Below are 22,910 nucleotides of genomic sequence, written 5' to 3'. Positions count from 1 at the left end.
AGGGGAGTTCCCCTTCACAGGCTCTCTTGCCTGCCAACATGTACACACGCCTTTGCCGCTCCTTTGCCTACCACTATGATTATGGTGCTGAAGTCCCCAGCCAAGCTGAACTGTGAGTCCATTAAACCTCTTTCCTTTATAAATTACCTAGTCTCGGGTGTGTCTTTATTAGCAGTGTGAGAACAGACTAATGCAAATGCTATTCCTATTAAACTACCATTCACGTTCTTTACAGAACTAGAAAAACCTATTTTAAAATTTATGTGGAACAAAAAAAGAGCCTGAATAACCAAGAGAATCCTAAGCAAAAAACAAAGTTGGAAGCATTCCACTACTGACTTCAAATTATACTACAGGGCAACAATAACCAAAACAGCATGATACTGGTACAATAACAGATATATAGACCAATGGAACAGAATAGGAGATCTAGAAATAAGGCCACACACCTACAACCATCTGATCTTTGACAAAACTGATAGAAACAAGCAATGGAAAAAAGATTTCCTATTCAATCAATGCTGAGGGGATTACTGGTTAGCCATATACAGAAGATTAAAACTGGACCCCTGTTTACACCACATACAAAAATTAACTTAAGATGGATTAAAGACTTAAATATGAAACCCAAAACTATGAAAATTCTGGAAGACAATCTAGGCATACCATTCGGGACATAGCAATGGGCAAAGATTTCATGAAGATGCCAAGAACGATTGCAAAAAAAAAGCAAAAATTGATGAATGAGATCTAATTAAATGAAAGAGCTTCTGCACAGCAAAAGAAACTATCAACAGAGTAGACAGACAACCTACAGAATGAAAGAAAATATTTGCAAACTATGCATCAGACAAATGTCTGATATCCAGCATCTATAAGGAACTTAAATTTACAAGAGAACAGCCCATTAACAAGTGGGCAAAGGACATGAACAGACACTTCTCAAAAGAAGACATTCATGCAGCCAGCAATCATATGGAAAAAAAGCTCAACATCACTGATCATTAAAGAAATGCAAATCAAAACCATGATGAGATACCATCTCACACCAGTCAGAATGGCTATGATAAAAAAAGTCAAAAACAATGGATGCTGGTGAAGTTGCAGAGGAAAAGGAATGCTTATACACTGTTGGTGGGAGGGTAAATTAGTGCAATCATTGTGGAAGACAGCGTGGCAATTCCTCAAGGATCTTGAAATAGAAATACCATTTGACCCAGTAATCCCATTACTGGATATATACCCCAGGGAATATAAATCATTCTATTATGAAGATACATGTGTGTGTTAAGTTCATTGCAGCACATTCACAATAGCGAAGACATGGAATCAACCTAAATGCCCATCAATATAGACTGGATAAAGAAAATGTGTTACTTATAAATCATAGAATACTATGCAGCCATAAAAAAGAATGAGATTATGTCCTTTGCAGGACATGGATGGAGTTGGAGGCCATCATCCTTAGCAAACTAGCACAGGAACAGAAAGCCAAATATCACATGTTCTCACCTGTAAGTGGGAGATAAATAATGAGGACACATGGGCCATAGAGGAGAACCACACACACAGGCCTGTTGGAAGGCGGAGGGTGGGAGGAGGGAGAGGATCAGGAAAAGTAACTAACGGGTACTAGGCTAATACCTGGGCAAAGAAGTAATTTGCACAACAAACCCCATGATACACGTTTACCTCTGTAACAAACCTACACAAGGACCCCTGAACTTAAAAGTTGAAAAAAACAAAAAAAGAAAAGAGCAAAAGTACCAACTAATTCTACCCTCAAGACAATCTCTATTAACAATTTAATATATTTACTGATATGCTATGGCTCCATGTCCTCACCCAAGCCTCATGCTGAATTGTAATCCCCAGTGTTGGAGATGGGGCCTGGTGGGAGATAATTGGATCATGGGGGCAGTTTCTAATGTTTAATACCATCCCCCTAGTGCTGCTCGTTTTAAAATGTGTAGCACCTCCTCCCCACCCCCACCCCTGCCAGCCATGTGAAGATGCACCTGCTTCCCCTTCACCTTCTGTCATGACTGTGTTTCCCGAGGCCTCCTCAGAAGCAGGAGCTGATTAAACCTCTTTTCTTTATAAATTACCCCTTATGTCTTTATAGTAGTGTGACAACAAACTAATACATATACCCTTACACAATTTGTTTTATGTGTATATAATTTTGCTCCAAAAATGGCAGCATATCATCAAAATTTTTGTCAGATTAACAGATTCCTCTCCTTAACCTTCTGATTAAAATAACATAGAGTATCGGTTTTCTTTGAGATTCTTCCTGCTTCTTTCCAGATTAGACCAGGCATTTATTTACTTTTCATTTTACTCAGCTCCACCCATAAATTGTCAATTTTTCAGAATCTTTTTATTATAAGGAGGCAATAATTCACGGTGACTTGGCTTGTCTGTCCAGACTTGTGTGTCTGTCTGACTCATGCCTTTCACCCAGTCTTGCTTGGGCTGACTTTGAGTCTTCTCACTATTGGGCTTATATGGTCCTAATTACATATTACTGGGGTATACCTAGAAACCACTAACTGGTTTTTCACTTTATTTATTTATTTATTTATTTATTTTTACATGCTATCTTTATTTCTTTATTTCCACATTGAAATTCAGTCAGTGATAAAACATTATTTATTTATTTATTTTATTATACTGTAAGTTCTGGGGATACATGGGCAGAACGTGCAGGTTTGTTACATAGGTATACACGTGCCATGGTGGTTTGCTGCATCCATCCCCCCGTCATCTTAGTTTTTTACTTTAAACAGATCATTTACCTCTCAGGGTTAAGTGATTCATGTGATTGTTTTCCAATCAACTTTTGAGCATCTTTTGCACACCTGATACTAACTAAATGTTGAGAATCCTACAATTAATATGACGCAGTTCTACCTTCCAGGAATGATAGGGAAAACCACAGATAGGTAAAAGTCCATGAAAATGAAGAGAAAAAGAGAGCCTGGAGAGAGTATGACCACAGGTTTGCCAAATCCCTTTTAAATTCTTAAAATATACAGCTCCTATGGAAATAAATTTTTTCATGATCTAAGGTATCGTATTTAGATTTCTTCCTCAAAAACACTGAAAAATAGGGATGGGACTTGGAAATATGTAATGTGGATTGACTTGTATCTTCCCCAAAATATGCCTCCCAAGGTGGTCTGGAATTGCCACCAACAGTCGGACAGCAGAGGTGGGGATGCCCTTGTCAGCGTCTGCCACATGGGAGAGTTTCATGACCATTTGGTGAATTAATTAGCAAATGCTTAGCAGACATAACAGACCAGAGTAGAGGGAACTACGTAGCTTTTTTCTATTGGTATGGCTTTGGCAAGGGCTAATACATAGGAAATGTGACTCTGAGCACAGAAGTGGGGCATGCATTCCTTGGGACATGAACGTAGGCGGTGGTTCATCCTGCTGTGTTTCCAAAGATGATTTTCCAGAAAAACAATAAAAATAATAATAATGATAAGAACACGGCCAGCTTGGAGGTAGTTACAGGAACTCACAGAGTTACAGATTAATGATTTCGCCTACAACAAAGTGAAACATTTTTCAAACGTGGAATATGCCTTTACCATTAAGCAGGCCTACCACAACTCAGTGCAGATATTTAAATTTTGGCAAATCATTTAAGATGTCTGTAAGTTTCAGACATGTGTAGGAAAGAGTGATGACAGACTTCTCTGTGGTATGTGTCACCTGGTTCAGTCTGTCCAGTGAATTCTGGGCTTCCAGGTGTGGCAATCAAGCAGGAAGTGTGCAGGAGGGTCACAGCATAAGGCAGCTGCCTGGGGAGCAGATTCAAAGCACAGCTGTTTGGCTCAGAGAACAGCAGATAGGAAGAACACTTCTGCCTGCCACAGAAATCAGCTGGGATATCTGCTATTCTTGAAAATTGGTCTATATTAAATACGTAATTCGGAGACTAAAATTAAAACTAAAACGAAGCCACAATTTCTGGAACTATCTTCAAACATTCCAGTCATAGCAGCACTCCTTTTAATACAGCCAGCTATCTTTTGAGTTTAAAAAGGAATTTCCTCTAAGCAGAAAAGTCTGAAGAGAGTTCTTCAAAGATCCTTGAGGGGAGCTCATCTGACAGCAGGAAAGGAAAGTTCAAGATACCTCAGAGACTACATATATGGAAAAATACTTTACAGTGTCAAGGTGAGAGGAGGTCATCTTAGATGATACATGAGAATTCAGTATCTAGGTAGAAATCATGCTCCAAACTAAAGAGTAAGAATATGTAAAGATATAACCTTGTAAAAGGACTCAAGAATGTGTGTGTGTGTGTGTGTGTGTGTGGTGTGTGGTGTGTGTGTGTGTGTGTGTAATACATTATATATGAATGCACATCTATTAAAGGCAAGAGTGATGTCCAAAATATTTAACAACTTTTGTAACCACATAGAGTGATCAATGGCCCTAGTTTGTCTGGAAGTAAGGGGTTCCCTGGAACATGGGAATCTCAGTGTTAAAACTGGGACAGTCCTGGGCAAACTAGGATGGTTGCTCACCGTAGGCACTAACCAGCTGGAAAACATGCTAGCAAAACACAACTGATGTGGCCTTAATAACAGCATACCTGATCTCATCCTTGATACCTGAGGATGTTTGTACAGGATAAGCCCTGGGAACCACACAGTGTTGCATTTCTCCAAATTGCTCATGCAGTCGCCTGCCTCTGTGCCTTTGCACACACTGTTCCCTCCACCTAGAAAATCCTTTCCTGACATGGCCAACCCTCATCACTTCCTGCCAGAAGACTTCTTGACCCTTCAAAAACTATATTAGGCACCTCCCTGAAGGTCATCCCTAGGACTGTATTTAATCCTATATTTAGAATTTTGGAGGAAAAGTTAAAGCAGAAACATAATTCCAAAGAAACAAGACTGTGAATCCCAATTCACTTATGAATGAGGATGAGTGGGAAAGCATCTCCCCAAATTCCGAATCAAGTTAATTCAGTGACAGTTGGTAATGTTCTCCAGGGAGCCACTAAAGCTATTATGGTCTTTTGTTCATGCTGCCAAACCCCAAGACAGAGTAGAAAAGAATCTGAACCTGATGATTTTAGGCACAATAATAAAGACCTGGTGTTTCTGCAGGTGTTAACCAGAGTTCTGCTAATAAAAGGGTGGTTTTCTTTTTGTTAGTCCATGTTGTCTCTGACATAATAAGGGATATGCCCTTGAGGGTTGTAATTAGTAAGGCACCAGCAGACCCACAGCCCTTCCAGGTGGGAAGACTGAACTACAGCTGAAGAGCCCTGTGCCTCCCTCTCTCCCTAGGTCTACTCCGACGGGTGGAACCCACTTGAGCCTGCGGGATTCAAGAAAGAACTGAAGACATGCACATTCCTCTCCTGTGGAAGGGAGTAGAGTTTTTCCACAAGCCAGGTGAGGCATGGGTGTGAACTGAGGTGGAACCAGGTCAGGTATGGATGAACACCCAAGGGACTATATCAGTTAGGGCTTCGGCAGGAAATAAGTGTCATGCTCATACCAGGAAAATTCAAAGAAAGTTTAATTAAAAACCTGTTTACCAAGGTATCCACAGGATGTAGAGAAACCACAAGGGATTAGTGCAATCTATGGGGCTGGTACAGCAGGTGTGACCACCTGCGGCCTGAAGTGGAGGATGGGAGGGAGTGGTTACCAGAAACCAACAACAGGGAAGGCTGCCTGGGAAGGGCCACATGACAGGAGCTTGACACTATGGGAGCAGGACTCAGCCAGCAGGTCATGACACTCAGAGGCAGCTGACCTCCCAGCATGTGACCACCCACGCTGTGAAAGCCCTCAACTTGTGATCATTCCGTTCAAACACACAAAAGAAATTTAAGCTACTTGTATTTAAGAACTTGCATCCTGGGAGCAGTGAAATGTACTGGTAAGACTGCCTAGGTTAAAATCCTTGCTCTACCAATAACTGGTCACCACACCTTGGGTAAGTTGCTTCACCCCTCAAAGACTTGGTTTGCTCATCTAGAAACAGACAACATAAGCCCGACACGGTGGCTCACGCCTGTAGTCCCAGTACTTTGGGAGGCCGAGGCCAGTGGATCATGAGGTCAGGAGATTGAGCGTACCCTGACCAACATGGTGAAACCCCATCTTTACCAAAAATACGAAAATTAGCTTGGCATGGTGGTGCATGCCTGTAACCCTAGCTACTAAAGAGGCTGAGGCAGGAGAATCACTGGAACCCGGGAGTTGGAGGTTGCAGTGAGTCGATCACACCACTGCACTCCTTTCTAGTGACAGAGTGAGACTCCATCTCAAGAAAAAAAAAAAAAAAAGAAAGAAAGAAAGACATAGGCAACATAATAGTACCGATTTGTAGGGTTGTTGAGATGCAGTAAAACACCCAACATAATTAATGGTATACAGTAGATGCTCAATAAGTGTTTATTACTGCTTTTTGATACACATGGAAGAGGCTGAATTGTCAATGGAAGAAGGGAAAAGTAAAGCAGGGAGGCTTCTTCATTCCCTTCACTCCAGCACCAAGAGAAGAGGGTCTCTGGAGGCGTTAAGGAACACAGGCTATTGTGACAGCCAAGAAACCCAGAATGCCAGAGACACCAGAGGGATATCTGCAGGAGAGACGGTAAGGCCAAACTTCCGGAGAGTCTCATGTTGTTTAAAAAGTTCACCCCTAAGAAAGGAGTTGGGAGGCTTACAAATTCCTGTTATACTTAAAAGAGGAAATAGACAAGAAAGGTGAAATTGAGTTTATGTAAAACAAGGTATGTATTACACAAAGAAATGAAAACTCTTCAGCCATTATGTGGCAATCATAGCATATGTCTGAGAAAGCAGAGAAAACTGGTTACCTCCAACTGCCAAAACTCAGGTCTGCATAAACTCTGTCCTGTAAAATCGGCCACAATGTACTTGCAGAAATTGATGCTGTTCAAATGTTCCCTATATTTGAGAAACCAGGGTTTTCTCCTCTCTACTCCCCAAAGTAAAATTCTTTATAATAAAAATGTATATTTTGACAACCTGACATAGCTGTTTAAAACCAAAAATTAGTAATGGCAAATTAATAGAGTTCTGCAGATCCGTGAGTCACTAAGTTCAGCATCCAATTCTCTGCACAGAAGCAGAGAATGCAGAATGCAGTTTCTGCCAGGGGAGTAAGAATAAATTAAGGGCAGGCAAACAAGGGACTCACACTAAAAACACGTTATGATAGAATCCATTGACTTAACAATTTAGTCTTCGATTATCTTGCCTGCTTTGATTCAAGAAACTTGAACGGATATTGATAGATTGTGGAATCCTTTCTTTCTGTCAGTTTTAGATTTGTTTTTTTAAAAATACATATTTTATTGCATTTCAGGTTTGGGGGTACATGTGAAAACTATGCAAGGTTGTTGCATAGGTACACACATGGCAATGTGATTTGCTACCTTCCTCCCCATCACCTATATCTGGCATTTTACCCCATGCTCTCTCTCCCCAACTCCCCACCCCCCACTGTCCCTCCCCTAAATCCTCCAACAGTCCCCAGTGTGTGATGCTCCCCTTCCTGTGTCCATGTGTTCTCACTGTTAAACACCCGGTGTTTGATTTTCTGTTCTTGTGTCAGTTTGCTGAGAATGATGGTTTCCAGGTTCATCCATGTCCCTACAAAGGACACAAACTCATCTTTTTATGGCTGCATAGTATTCCATGGTGTGTATGTGCCACATTTTCCCTGTCCAGTCTATCATCGATGGGCATTTGGGTTGGTTCCAAGTCTTTGCTATTGCAAACAGTACTGCAATGAACATTTGTGTGCATGTGTCCTTACAGTAGAATGATTTATATCCTTTGGATATATACTCAGTAATGGGATTGCTGGAATGGAATTTCTATTTCTAGGTCCTTCAGGAATTGCCACACTGTCTTCCACAATGGTTGAACCAATTTACACTCCCACCAACAGTGTAAAAGTGTTCCTGTTTCTCCACATCCTCTCCAGCACCTGCTGTCTCCAGATTTTTTAATGATCTCCATTCTAACTGGCGTGAGATGGTATCTCAATGTATTTTTGATTTGCATTTCTCTAATGACCAGTGATGATGAGTATTTTTTCATATGTTTATTGGCCTCATATATGTCTTCTTTCGTAGTTTCTGTTCCTATCCTTTGCCCACTTTTGAATGGGCTTGTTTGTTTTTTTCTTGTAAATCTGTTTTAGTTCTTTGTAGATTCTGGATATTAGCCCTTTGTCAGATGGGTAGATTGCAAAAATTTTTTCCCATTCTCTTGGTTGCCGAATCACTCTAATGATTGTTTCTTTTGCTGTGCAGAAGCTCTGGAGTTTAATTAGGTCCCATTTGTCTATTTTGGCTTTTGTTGCCAGTGCTTTTGGTGTTTTAGTCATGAAGTCCTTTCCTATGCCTATGTCCTGAATGGTTTTGCCTAGATTTTCTTCTAGGGTTTTTATCGTGTTAGGTCTTATGTTTAAGTCTTTAATCCATCTGCAGGTAATTTTAGTGTAAGGTGTCAGGAAGGAGTCCAGTTTCTGCTTTCTGCACATGGCTAGCCAGTTCTCCCAATACCATTTATTAAACAGGGAATGCTTTCCCAATTGCTTGTTTCTGTCAGGTTTGTCAAAGATCAGATGGTTGTAGATGTGTGGCATTGCCTCTGAGGCTTCTGTTCTGTTCCATTGGTCTATATCTCTGTTTTGGTACCAGTACCATGCTGTTTTGATTACTGTAGCCTTGTAGTATAGTTTGAAGTCAGGCAGCATGTTGCCTCCAGCTTTGTTATTTTTGCTTAGCATTGACTTGGCTATGTGAGCTCTCTTTTGGTTCCATATGAAGTTTAAGGTGGTTTTTCCAGTTCTGTGAAGAAGGTCATTGGTAGCTTGATGGGGATAGCGTTGAATCTATAAATTACTTTGGGCAGTATGGCCATTTTTAATGATATTGATTCTTCCTAACCATGAGCATGGAATGTTTCTCCATCTGTTTGTGTCCTCTCTTATTTCGTTGAGCAATGGCTTGTAGTTCTCCTTGAAGAGGTCCTTTACATTCTTTGTTAGTTGCATTCCTAGGTATTTTATTCTCTTTGTAGCAATTATGAATGGCAGTTCATTGTTGATTTGGCTCTCTTTAAGTCTGTTATTGGTGTATAGGAATGCTTGTGATTTTTTAAAAATAAGTTTTATTGAAATATAACTCACACATCATACAATTTGTCCATCTAAAATATACAATTTAGTGCATTTCACAGATACATGCAACAATAACCACAGTCAACTTTATTATTTATTTATTTATTTATGCTTTATTGTTTTAGACAGAGTCTCCTTCTGTGGCCCAGGCTGGAGTGCAGTGGCACGAGCTTGGCTCACTGCAACTGCCACCTCCTGGGGTCAAGCAATTCTCCTGGGTCAGTTTCCCAAGTAGCTGGGATTACAGGTGCATGACACCATGCCTAGCTGATTTTTTTTTTTTTTTGTATTTTTAGTAGAGATGGTGTTTTAAATGTTGGTAAGGCTTGTCTTGAACTCCTGACCTCAAGTGATCCACCTACCTTGGCCTCCTAAAGTGCTGGGATTACAGGCATGAGCCACCATGCCAGCCCTACAGTCAACTTTAGAACATTTTTATCACTTCAGAAAGAATCCCTGTATGCTTTAGATATTGCCCATCTGTCCTCCATCTTCCCCCCACCTCCAGTCCCAAGCAACCAGTAATCTATTTTCTGTCTCTATGGGTTTATCCATTCAGGGCATTTCTTTTTTGTTTTTTAATTTAAAAAAAATATATTATTATTTTTAAAGATGGGGTTTCACCATGATGGCCATGCTGGTCTTGAACTCCTGACCTCAGGTGATCCACCTACCTCGGCCTCCCAAAGTGCTAGGATTATAGGCGTGAGCCACCACACCTTGCATTTCATAAAAATGAAATGATATAATGCGAGATATTTTGTTACTATCTCCTTTTATTTAGCATGATGTTTTCAAGGTTTATCCGTGTTGTAACCTGTTATCAATGCTTCATTCCTTTTTATATCAGAAGTTATAAACATCCAGGCATCCCAATATGAGTTTCTTCCAGGAATTCTATGCATATCACACATGAAGCTATTTCAGGAACTCCCAGACTGTTTTCCAAAGTAGCTGCACCATTCTACATTCCCATGACTCCATTTTTCCTACCTCCCTTGAGACTGTTACAAAGTTAACTTTCCTATCCATTCCCAAAAGTATACTGACCTTCTACAGCAAGTCACAGCAAATCTTGAGAAGATTCACATAGGAACTCTGTAGTCCTTGTAGTCACTCTGTGAAATGCATTCACCTTATTTATTTTATCCTCAAAAAGGAAGTGAGACAGGAAGAAAGAGCGTAACTCTCCATGAAGCAGTTGGAAAAACAAAAACACAGGAAAATTAACTCAACTTGCCTTAAGGCACATCTAAATGGTGATATCAGAGACAGTATCTCATATTTGAATCTCTTCCCTCAAGGATGTGATAATTGAGTAGTAATAATAAGGTCTTGTTAAGATCATAAATTATAACAGGACAAGCTGAATGTGCTATGAGTCAAATGAATGACAAGCCAAAATATAATAAGAGCATGGTAAAATGTGAGAACAGTGGGATAAGCATGGACTGGGAAGGATGAAGGAAAAATATAAGGAAGATCTCCTGAAGGAGAAGAAAAGGTGGCACCAGAGCTGAGCTTTAGAGGATGCATAGGAGTCTGAGAGTTTGATTCAAACTAAGTTGAGAGAAGACACTCCTGACTGACAGAGCAACAAAACCAATGACTCGGAAAATGCAAGCAGAGCCAAGGAACAATGGGTAGTCCACTCTGAGTGGAAAATATTCCCTTAAATTTAACTGAGTAGTAACAGGTTGTGAGTTTGGTTATAGATGCCATATTAAAGAATCTGGTCTTGGCTGGGCATCGTGGCTTATGCCTGTAATTCTAGCATTTTGGCAGGCCGAGGCAGGTGGATCACCTGAGGTCAAGGGTTCAAGACCAGCCTGGTCAACATGGCAAAACCCTGTCTCTACTAAAAATACAAAGATTAACTGGGCATCATGGCTCATGCCTATAATCCCAGCTACTCGGGAGTCTGAGGCAGGAGAATTGTCTGAACCCAGGAGGTGGAGGTTGCGGTGAGCCAAGATCATAACACTGCACTCCAGCCTGGGTGACAGAGTGAGATTCCATCTCAAAAAAGAAAAAAAAAAAAAAAAAGAATCTGGTCTTTAATCAGCAGGCAGTAGAGAAAAATTGGCAGAAATTTTAGAGAAGGATTTTCATAATCAATGTGGTATTTTAATGATACTATCTTGGCAATGCTGTATTTAAAAAAGGTAAAAGGATAGGTAATGAAAGTAGAAACAGTAAATATAAGACTAGCAAAGTAGGCTGGAGGCAGTGGCTCACGTCTGTAATTCCAGCACTTCAGGAGGTCGAGATGGATGAATCACTTGAGGCCAGGAGTTTGAGACCAGCCTGGCCAACATGGCAAAATCCCACCTCTACTAAAAATACAAAAATTGCGCCAGGCACGGTGACTCAAGCCTGTAATCCCAACACTTTGGGAGGCCGAGGCGGGTGGATCACGAGGTCGAGAGATCGAGACCATCCTGGTCAACATGGTGAAACCCCGTCTCTACTAAAAGTGCAAAAAATTAGCTGGGCATGGTGGCGCGTGCCTGTAATCCCAGCTACTCAGGAGGCTGAGGCAGGAGAATTGCCTGAGCCCAGGAGGCAGAGGTTGCGGTGAGCCGAGATCGCGCCATTGCACTCCAGCCTGGGTAACAAGAGCGAAACTCCATCTCAAAAAAAAAAAAAAAAAAAAGAAAAGAAAAGAAAAATACAAAAATTAGCTGGGCATGGTGGTACCTGCCTGTAATCCCAGCTACTCAGGAGTCTGAGGCAGGAGAATCACTTGAACTCAGAAGGAAGAGGTTGCAGTGAGCTGAGATTGCGCCACTCAAACTCCTATGCATCCTCTAAAGCCCAGCTCTGGTGCTTCTCCTTTTCTTTTCCTGCAGTGAACAGAGATCCCTTTGAGACGGGGGGGCTCCATCTCAAAAATAAAATAAAATAATAAAATAAAATTTAAAAAGACTAGCAAAGTAGTCCAAGTGTAAGTTAACAAATGTCTGAATCGGAGATTCTCAACCAGAGGATATTTTGCCCCAAGAGACATTTTATGCTGTCATACTGGGAAGAGTGCTTCTGGCATCCATGAGGTAGAGACATCCTACACAGTGCAGGAGAATATCCCACCAAAAAAGTCACCTGACCCACAATGTTAACAGTTCCAAGGTTGAGAAAACCAGGTCTAAATCAGAGTGGTAGCAATTGAAAATAAAAGTAAATGACAGATATGAGAATTAATTTCCAAGGAAAAAGTGATAGGATTTGATGATTGCAAAAATTCAGGAGTAGACAGTTTATAACTCGCATGGTTGACAAAATTGTGACAGTGAAAACAATTTGTTTTTTGAGACAGGGCCTTGCTTTGTTGCCTAGGCTGGAGTGCAGTGGCACTATCACAGCTCACCACAGCCTTGAATTTCCAGGCTCAAGCAATCCTCCCACATCAGCCTCACAAGTAGCTGGGTCTACAGCTGTGCACTAGCATGCCTAGTGAATTCTTTCTCTCTTTCTTTTCTTTCTTTCTTTCTCTTTCTCTCTTTTTTGAGATGGGGTTTCACTTTGTTGCCTAGGCTCGTCTAGAACTCCTGGGCTCAAGTGATCCTCCTACTTTGGCCTCTCAAATTGCTGGGACAACAAGTATGAGCCAGTTTGCCTGTCCAAAAACCAAAAAATTTTTAAAGAAATTGGTAGTAGTAGGAAGGAAGAGTATAGTGAATACACACACACACACACACACACATATATATATATATATATATATATATATATATATATATATATATATTTAATCCTCTCAGTATCCCAATTTTTGGAAACAACCTCCTTCCCAAACTAATATGATTTGGATGTGGAAGATAACACCCCCAATCCCACACCAAATGGTACTTTCCTTACCTAGGTCTAGCTAATCAAAATCCACTGTAAACTTGGCCTTAGGGAATGGTTCTCTAGTTGGGCATGAGATCCAGGCATCCCAATATGAGTTTCTTCCAGGAATTCTATGCATATCACACATGAAGCTAGCTAGCCCGAGAGTGAAATTAAACAAAGGCAGGCAGAGTTTTGTGAGTGAACAAGAGAGAAAGAGTGAATTTAAGTAATATCATTTAAACTCCTGAATTCTGCTATCCCTGATATATAAGATTTAGATTTAGATTTCCCAGTTAGATTGAGCCAATATGCTTCCTACTTTGCTTATTCTAATTTGAGTTGGATTTCCATCACTTTTAAATGAAAAAGTCTCAACTAATAACAAAAGGATGAGATTAGTTTTAGATATGTTAACAGATGGAAAATATATTGAATAGGTGTAAATTGGGAAGTGGCTATAATTAGATTAGATTCAATTAGAAGATATATTTTGGAAATTATTCCTTTATACATTACATTTAAATGAAGAATAGTTGCAATTCTTTGACACAAGCCAAGGAGAGACAGAAATATTTTGCATTTTATAATTTATAATAAAATAAAAGGAATCATACATTATTATTTAAGAAGCCTAAATTATTAACTTGTGATCATTCAGAAATAGTAATCCTAGGAAAGATGTTGGAAACAAGTTACTTATGACTTATTGGACTATTTGTAGTTCCCACCACATGTAGAATAGCTTTGAATTTGTCCAGTTCCGCTCCATCACTGTGTTAATAATTTGCCCATTTACTCTTAGATTTCTTTCCTCTGCTTCCCCTGTTCTGCTCTGAATCACGAAGTGTTGATTTCTGCAAAACACATTGCCTGTGCTTCTTTGCTAATTGGCTTCTGTTTAGTTTGGTTAGAGAAGTCACTGGCAGGAGTCTGGAATGTAGATGGGGAGAAGCCAGGGTACGCTCCTCCCTTCCTTGCTTTGGCCAGTATTTCTGATAGTGCTTGTGTCTCCTCCATGGTCCCAGCTTTCCCTGGGAAAGTCCTATCCTTGGTGGCCCCAGCACCCACTGAGCAGCCCCAGCTCCTGAACTGTGGTGAAACCACCTCCTCTAGAAAGGTGCTGGTAACTTCCTATTTTGGCAAATACCTGCCTTCACCATTTGTTGTTTGCGTTTTTAGTATGTCCCATCTCTTTGGAACCAGTTCCCCATGTTAAATTCTCTCAATGAAACCACTTGGTCTGGGCTCTTTTTTCCTGACTGTACTCTGATTGATTCATGTTGCTTATTGTCTCCAATTGAAATCACCAAAAATGGGATGATGGACAGGGAGCCAAAGGAGCACATTGACCATTTTTGACCCTTACATTACATAAGGTATATAAAACTATTGTGTTGCTAATGATAGACCTAGACATAAAAAAAACATAGTTCATAAGGAGCATATAATATAAAGCCACATATAAACAAAATAAAAATATAAAATAGTATAGCTGTAAATTTTAGAGTTAGAGGAAGGACAGACCGATGTTAATAGTACATAATGGAGAAGATAAGACCAGAGCTGAACCCTAAAGGATGGAAAACCAAGTGGTGAAAAAGAGCAGCCAGCAAGACGTGAGGGAAAGGTGGGGCACAAGGAAGGAGGCAGAATCAGGCCGGGTGCATTCATGGATGGAAGACTGGGCTGAAGCAAAGGCATGGCAGGGAGGATGTGTAAATTTTCAAATAATCAAGGAAAAGTCACACCACAGAGGATCTTCAATCGCAGGAAGAAAATCATGAAGTCTCTGTTCACAAAAGCTGAATGGAGAGACTATGTCCTCAGGCGATGAGGGCTGCAGCCCCTTCATCTGGTTGTGAAACACAGAACAAGAAGTCTGAAAGCTAGATTATTCCCATTAACACTTTCTAATCTTAAACTCCTTAGGGTCTTGGTTGCCTAATTGCAGAGGAGTTCATAATAATTAAGAGTCACCTAAAAAAAGTGAAGTTATTGGTTGATGTTTTTCAGGTTGCTAAGTAGTTTAAAGATATTTACTATACACCTAATCTTATATTCTAAGATTAGGGGATTAGTTTTGTTTTTTCCAATGCCCAGTTTACTCCTTCATAATAAAAATGACTCTAGGTTGCATAACAGTAACCAAAAAGAAGGGTACATTTCCTAGCACCTAGCTCGAAAACGTGCTAAACTGAGTGTAACTCTGACCTCAAAAAACTAGAGTAGATAAAATGAAGTAATACTTTTCACGTAGTATGTTAATTGCTATTAAAAAGTGAAAGCATACATAGACCCTAGAAAGAGCATGTCATTTGAAATTTGATGAATTTTTTGAGAATGAAAATGAAAAGAAACATGTTTAATGCAAAGGTTGAAAACTACATTAGAATTCCTAAATGGGTTAGCTTGACAAGTGGCTGATGAAATAAAATTCTACATCCCACTTTATATTAAAGTGAATTTGTTTTGTCAGGTGTATTATAATTCACATTAGAAAAGCAGTAATCATTTTACTGTTACTTCCACTTTTATTGAGGGAAGAACCTAGAGAAGCAATAGCTTAGCTCTTATCCAATGCCAGGAAGGAACTGCAGTCGGAACAAACAAAAGACTTAATTATAGCCTTTAAGTGAAAGCAGGAATAGTACACATGTAACTGACATCTTATCCAAGACAATTTTTTGAAAAAGAATAAGAAAGAGAATAAAAGAAGTGACGCTAACTGGGATTTTAGCATCTGGAAGAAGAAATCTTAACTTAACTTCTACCATTCTAAAAATTGACATTGGTAGAAATTAGGTTCACATTTTGAGTCTTTGAAAAGCATTTTCAACTGATTGTGAGTCTGCTTTGTTAACTTCCCCCCATATGGTCAGAGTTTCAGCACTGACAATAAAAATATTTACAGTAGATATGGTCTATATAATTTTACTAAATAAAGACACATGTGACTTGAGCATAGTTTGCAAAATGTGTAATTTCATTTATGGTTTAAGCTAGGGGTAAGGGGCCTTTAACAGAAAATACGTAAAAATAAACCTCCTAACAGAAGGTGAATCAAAACTTACCAGAGTCCCATAACCATGTCATTCAATAAAAATGAGCAGGCTGGGAAATGAAGACACATGAATCCAAAGGGCGGTTTCAGTTCTGAATAACGACATGGTAAAGCAATAGCTTAATTGTTGCCCTTCCACAAGATGATGATGATGCTGAACAGTCTCCTGAGTTTAACAAGATTTTCAGTGAACCCTTAATTGTTAAGTCATTATAACAACTACTGATGTGTCATCCCTACTATAATTGCTTTAGGCTTTTTCCAGCACCTGTTTTGCATTTAGTGTTATCGTTAAGAGAATTAACACACATGTAAAATGAGACTATTACTTCTGTCAGCTGCATGTATATATTTGTTATAAAGCTTTTTTAAAAACACACACACGGCCAGGAGCCGTGGCTCATGCCTGTAATCTCAGCACTTTGGGAGGTGGAGGCGGGCAGATCACCAGAGGTTAGGAGTTTGAGACCAGCCTGGTCAACATGGGGAAACCCTGTCTCTACTAAAAGTACAAAAATTAGTCAGGCGTGGTGGCACATGCCTGTAATCCCAGCTACTTGGGAGGCTCAGGCAGGAGAATTGCTTGAACCCAGGAGGTTCAAGCCGATATTGCACCATTGCACTCTAGCCTGGGCGACAGAGTGATATTCTGTCTCAACACACACACACACACACACACACACACACACACACACACACACACACACACAATGGAATAACCTGCATCTCTTACTGCTGTGCAAATGAGATTGCCTCTTTGCGCTTTGAAGGTCAAAAATTATAGAAAAAAACACAACAACAACAAAATTCATGCAATCAATCCAAGAGTAATTTTATAAAAACCTTAAAAAAAGAGAAAAGAAATAATTTTCACATAACCAATATTCTGAGGAAAGAGGATTTATTTACGTTGGTAGTCACTGCATCCTCCACCCTTCCTAAAATGCCTGTGTCCCAACATCACTTATGTGGCCAAAGCTGCTTTCTGCTCAACCTCCTGGCCCATGCAAAGGCTGAGTCATGGAAAACGGAGTCATTGGAAGCAGAAGTGAGCCACGACCGCACCCAATCTGATCTCATGGCACCCTTCTGTAATGAATGGGCAATTTGTAAAAAGAAAGCTCTTGAAAATTACCTGCTTATATTCAAGTTCTTTCTCTAAAAATAACATTGGTCCTTGTCTGAATAGATTGACACTGAATTTATGCAGATAATTTACATGAACATTGCAATCTCCATTGATAGAAGTAGAGGTTTGTGGGATCTAACCTCAGAGCCTCATTTGCCAAAACCAAAACCGCCATTATTGGGAGCCTCAGAGTAATTTATTCCCATCATGGCAATAAAATGTATGTATCAGGATGCAGTTGTGAGATCAAGGTAGCTTCAGGTCCCGTCTCTTGTCAGTCTCTGGAGGAATAAGAAAATGTCCCCACTCTGATCACTGAGTCAGTGTAGAACCACAGTCCCCCTGGGTGGGTTGTGTGGATGGCACTTCTGTGAGAACAACTTCAGTTACACTTTAGCAGGAGTGGCCTGTGGGACCTGCAGTGTTCTGTCAATGGCAAGCTGCTCAGCACCTTCATGTTGATGCCCCAGGGTGGGTATATAACTCACCCTCCACAGGGGAAAGGTTTTGAAATCCTTCTGATATCAAAACTACCCAGTGGCAGGCTGGCCTCCTCAGCCCCAGAGCTGAAGTTATCTTGTTTTAGAGATGACTTTCCATTCTTTCTTTAACATGAAAGTACAGTGGATAGATGGAAGTTTTGAAAATCTGTACCAGAAAGATTTATCAATGAGTCCATTTTATCATCACTTGAGAAGAGTTCAGAAAGTCTGCCTTCCAATATGAACAATCTAGAAAAGAAGGGAGTTAAAATAAACTGTTCTCTAGAGGTATTACACTAAAGAAAAACATAAAGACCTACAGAGGCTATTCAGGGCCTTTTTTGTTTTTGGTTTGGTGACAAAAAATAATTTGGAGTAGTATCAGGAGCTAAAATAGTGGATACGCAAGGACTACAAAAATGAAACCATAACACAGATGCAATCTGAAAGTAAATGAGCTGTGACTCTCAAAAAAATTAAAGGTTCTCATACAAAAAATGCAATGCCAAGAGAGTTCTCAATATTTTTTTCTATTCCTATTGAAGTAGATAAAATGTTGTGTATATTTTACAGAAAGAGAAATGCAACTCACAGGACACCCAGAGAATAAGACAGTTGTCAAAGATTACATTCTTGATGTTCAGACTCTAAACACACTGCTCTGACCACATTACTGCACCATTGTTTTAGAGGTCATTTTATATGACAGCATGTTTTCTTTCATTGCCAAAGAGAAAGAAATAAAAGATTTCACTAGATATATTGGTGCAGGTTTAGGTATTAGAGGAAAAACAAAATCACTTGTTTGTTGTGGTTGACTTAATGCCTTATGGCCTTAATGGTACAAGCCAATAAAATGTTTTACTTTGCACTTTCTTGGAAGCCAGTTTACAGTCAGTGGATAGTTTCACAATGGCCTATCAAGTCACGTTTTTCTCATCTCCAACTTTGTGATAGATGTGGTATAGTTTTAAACCCAAAACTTTTATGGCAAACTGTGAGGATGGAAAAAAGAAACAGTTTAGTGATACAGAGACTTATAGGATCAAGTTACTTGAAAAACACCATTTTCTTTCTTTCTTTTTTTTACTTGAAAGCGAAGGATGGGGTTTACTCCCTACAGCAAGGACATTTTGAAGATGAAAATGCAAAGTTGGGGATTTCAGACTAAAATTTTCTCTCCATCATAGAAAAAGCATGAGTTTTATGGCTTTTGGAGAAGATTAAGGGAGAGATAGGTCTTTGAGAAAGGCCTGTGAAGGATATGAATTGTTAGGATAGAACAGTGTCAATGCAGCAAATTTCTTTACTCTATGAACAGCATGGAAGGAGCTATACAACTGTATTTGTGGAATTAAAGGCATTCTAAAGATTTATGACTTTTTACAATCATTTTAAGGTATTCTAAAGAGTTAGAGCGGGAAATGATTATAAAAGATGAGTCAGGCAAAGTCTGCTTTTTGCAGCTATTGCAGGGTTTGATTTGCAAACGCATTTGATTTGGAGAAATGGCACTTGGTAATTTATCCACTGGCATAATAGATGATCCAACATTCATTTAGTTCCTATCCCCATGCTGCTAACAAAATGCATTATGATTTAGTGAAATTACCTGGTATTTGGGGCTGGAGGGGGCTTGGGGAGCTGAGAGGTGAGAAAGGGTTATGTTACAGAATGATGTCTTCTAAGAATTAATCTTGCCTTAGAGCTATACAAAATGAGCAACTGGTGAAGGCAGTTACAGAATATCTCATCTCTGTTTTTTCAGCTGAGTCCGGTAATACTTAATGTTTAGTATTATCAGTACATATACACAACTATATTGCATTTCCCATGGTTTTGCTTTCATCTTATTTAATATTCCTTCATAACTTCTCACTTAAAACACAGAGTGGAGATGTAGGCAGAAAATCATATGGGTACATAAATAAAGAAAATCATATGGGTACATAAATAATTCATATGCACCTGAAGGCATACAAATCATGCTAGACAAAAACAAGTAGGAAGAAAGGTGAACAAGAAGTTAAATTTAAATGTTGGAGGGGGTAAAACACCCCAGTGTAAATCTAACTGAAGGAGTTTGAAATTTAATAAAAAGTGACATTGCTCTCTCAACGAGAATGTATGTAATCTTACTTTTTGGCCCACATCAGGGCAATTAAACGAATTCATCAGGGACTGTCTTGAATTTGAATAACTTTAGTGTCTAGAAGATTGTCAATGTTAAGATACAGAACGATCAGCTCAATATAAAGAGATTTCCGACTCTATTTACATAGTGTTCTTCTTTACCGTCTAGGATAATTTTCTGAAGTATGCCCATGCTTCTTAGAAGCATGTCAATCCACTTGCAAACTTCAGTGGCAGTAGCATTATGTCTCTAGACTTTAGGATTAGAGATTCCAGCACTCAATAAAAGATAGTGACTACTTTTTAAATATATGTATTTAAAGCATAAAACATTTCCAGGGAAAACAATTTTAATACCCTTAGGTTTGGTGAGACTTTACAAAGCATTGAACCATGTTTTATATATTTCTATAGAGAGGTATTTCATAGTTTAATATTCATTAGTTTATTTTCTCAAAGTATTGAAGTAAGTACACCAATAGAAAAACAATACACAGTAATCTAAAATCCCAAAGAAATGTAAGTGTATAGGTATAAAAGGCAGCCAAGCTACATTGTTATGTATTATTGTTATACTTCCTTAGGTATATATTTCTTTTAATTCTATATACTGATAAACTAATGATATTGATAACAGTTAACATTCATTTAACACTATGTGTCAGGCACTATGCTAAGTATTTTACAAGATCTATCTTATTTAATCCTCCCAACAATCCTATCAGTTATCACCAATGGATGGATGAGGAAATGTAGCACAGATGAGGGAAACTGGATAAGAAACTTGTGCAGTGTCATAAAGCTGGTAAGTGATGGAGTTGGGTTCCAGCAGTCTGACTCCTGAATATGAACTCTAAATCACTATGCTATTTTCCAGGCTTATCAAAGGAGAAATGCTCACTAGCTCTATTGCTACATGGCAAAATTAGGTATGTATTGAGTTGTCTTAGATTCTTACCATTGAATCTACTGAACTGAAAGGACTTTGGTTTTTTGTTTGTTTGTTTGTTTTTGAGACGGAGTTTCGCTCTTGTTACCCAGGCTGGAGTGCAATGGCGCGATCTCGGCTCACCGCAACCTCCGCCTCCTGGGTTCAGGCAATTCTCCTGCCTCAGCCTCCTGAGTAGCTGGGATTACAGGCACGCACCACCATGCCCAGCTAATTTTTTGTATTTTTAGTAGAGACGGGGTTTCACCATGTTGACCAGGATGGTCTCGATCTCTCGACCTCATGATCCACCCGCCTCGGCCTCCCAAAGTGCTGGGATTACAGGCTTGAGCCACCGCGCCCGGCCAGGACTTTGGTTGTAAAATGCTTTCACCTATCAAGCAGTTGTCTCAAAACATAAATACTGAAGATAATCAAGTTATGATTTTCTCTCAATCACGATCATAAAATACGTATCTTGCTTTAAAAAATAGGAAGGATGGGACAGGAAATAAATTATATAGATATTTTATCTAGGTACATATCTTTGAGCAAATTCTATTGATATTTATATGCTCACTTGTGTTTGACAAATAATTAATGCTGCTAATGACAGAATGATCTGCAATTCAGATCCACTAGACTTTCTTTTTGACTTCAATCAATTTTCTTTATAATGAAAGATACTTGTAGCCAAGGAAAAGGAGGATCATTTGCAAGTGATTGAAAGGCCACATCCCTGTCTAGAATTTTTTTCTCTGTAACAGCTGAGATTCTCTCTTTCTCACTCTCTCAAGAGATGGTGACTCATTCTGCTGCCCAGGCTGGAGTGCAGTGGTATGATCCTAGCTCACTGTAGCCTGGAACTCCTGGGCACAAGTGATCCTCCCATCTCTGCCTCCCAAGTAGCTGAGACAACAGGCAAAGACCAGTATGCCTGGGTAATTTTTTTTTTTTTTTTTTTGGTAGGGATGAGATCTCACTATATTGCCCAGGCTGGTCTTGATCTTGGACTCAAACAATCCTCCTGCCTCGGCCTCCCAAATGCTGGGATTACAGGCATGAGCCATCTTGCCTGGCCTAGGTATGTCTCATAATTATCCTTGGTTTGGGAAAGTAAGAATCAAGGAGACAGTCACTGCGATTCCAAAATCATTTCAGACTCCTCACAGGACGGCTGGAAGAAAGCAAAGAGGAGACAGGGAAAGATGGAGCAAAGGCAGAGAAGACATTGGTGGAGACAGCAGCAGTGATGCTACCTGGCTCTATGATTTCTCTTTTCTGATCAGTAGCCAACCTTTTATTTAATTTTCCTATGCTCCATTCAGGATAAAAGTGTTCTTCCTAGAAACTCCTTGATTTATAAGAGGAGATGTATTCTAAAACAAAACATGAAATTGTGCCTATGAAAGCGATTGTGGGAAGATGAAAGGAAATCTGAAAATAAATATAATATTTCTCTTACACACACAACAGAATCATATTAAAATTGCCTTAAGACATTGCCTAAAGTAGGGCAATCTAATGATTCTAAGATTTTGTGTTAATTGATACCCATTCACTTTGAGAAGGATTGAGGAAAGTAATAGAGCCTCTTTGTTATATTGCAACCTTGCTGATTATGAAGGTTTGGGACTGTATTTTGATTTTTGAGAATGAATACATTTCTGACCAGGTCTTGGAAGCTCCAAAATAAGAGGGCAGTCTTCAAAGAAAGGCACTTGTAAACTCTTTGGAGAACTAGTGAGCCTTTTCTCTTGGAAGTTGGCTCTTTATCCACTTGCAATTAGTCTAAAACACAAATCCTTCCTGAGAAAGTTCATATGAAAGAAACATCATTTCTAACAGATTTGTCTCATGTTTTTTACTTACTATAACATCCTACTGGAAGTTGGAAATAAAGTCAGGCATCATCCAAATAGGAGTTTCTTCTAAAACTCCCTAAGAAGTAGACATGTGCTAAACACCAACTGCAGTAGAGAATTCTACCATTATAAGACAGTCATTTCTTCCTTATTCTGAAATAGAGTCTGTCCCCCTTCATTATTCCACTCATAGGTATGAGATCAACTTCTTGGAGCATCGGAAATTTCTAATCTCTCTGCCACCTAGCAGTCCTTTTATATTTGAAGA

General features: G+C 39.4%; 1 long non-coding RNA gene across 3 annotated transcripts in view; it reads right to left on the bottom strand.

Annotated features, from left to right (window-relative positions):
- LOC104652994 (uncharacterized) overlaps positions 1 to 22,910 on the bottom strand; it is a 120,567-nt gene that overhangs the window by 57,919 nt on the left and 39,738 nt on the right. The window contains exon 4 of one of the 3 annotated variants that reach the window (XR_012517049.1): positions 16,115 to 16,197. The exons of 1 other annotated variant lie outside the window; for it this stretch is intronic. This is a non-coding gene — a long non-coding RNA (uncharacterized LOC104652994). Of the gene's footprint in view, positions 1 to 16,114; positions 16,198 to 16,769; positions 17,966 to 22,910 lie in introns of those variants that run through there. One more of the 3 variants, XR_012517050.1, reaches the window with a different exon arrangement.

The sequence above is a fragment of the Saimiri boliviensis genome, chromosome 3, assembly GCF_048565385.1.
Source record: "Saimiri boliviensis isolate mSaiBol1 chromosome 3, mSaiBol1.pri, whole genome shotgun sequence".
NCBI lineage: Eukaryota > Metazoa > Chordata > Mammalia > Primates > Cebidae > Saimiri > Saimiri boliviensis.
This window is presented reverse-complemented; position numbering and strand designations above follow the sequence as displayed.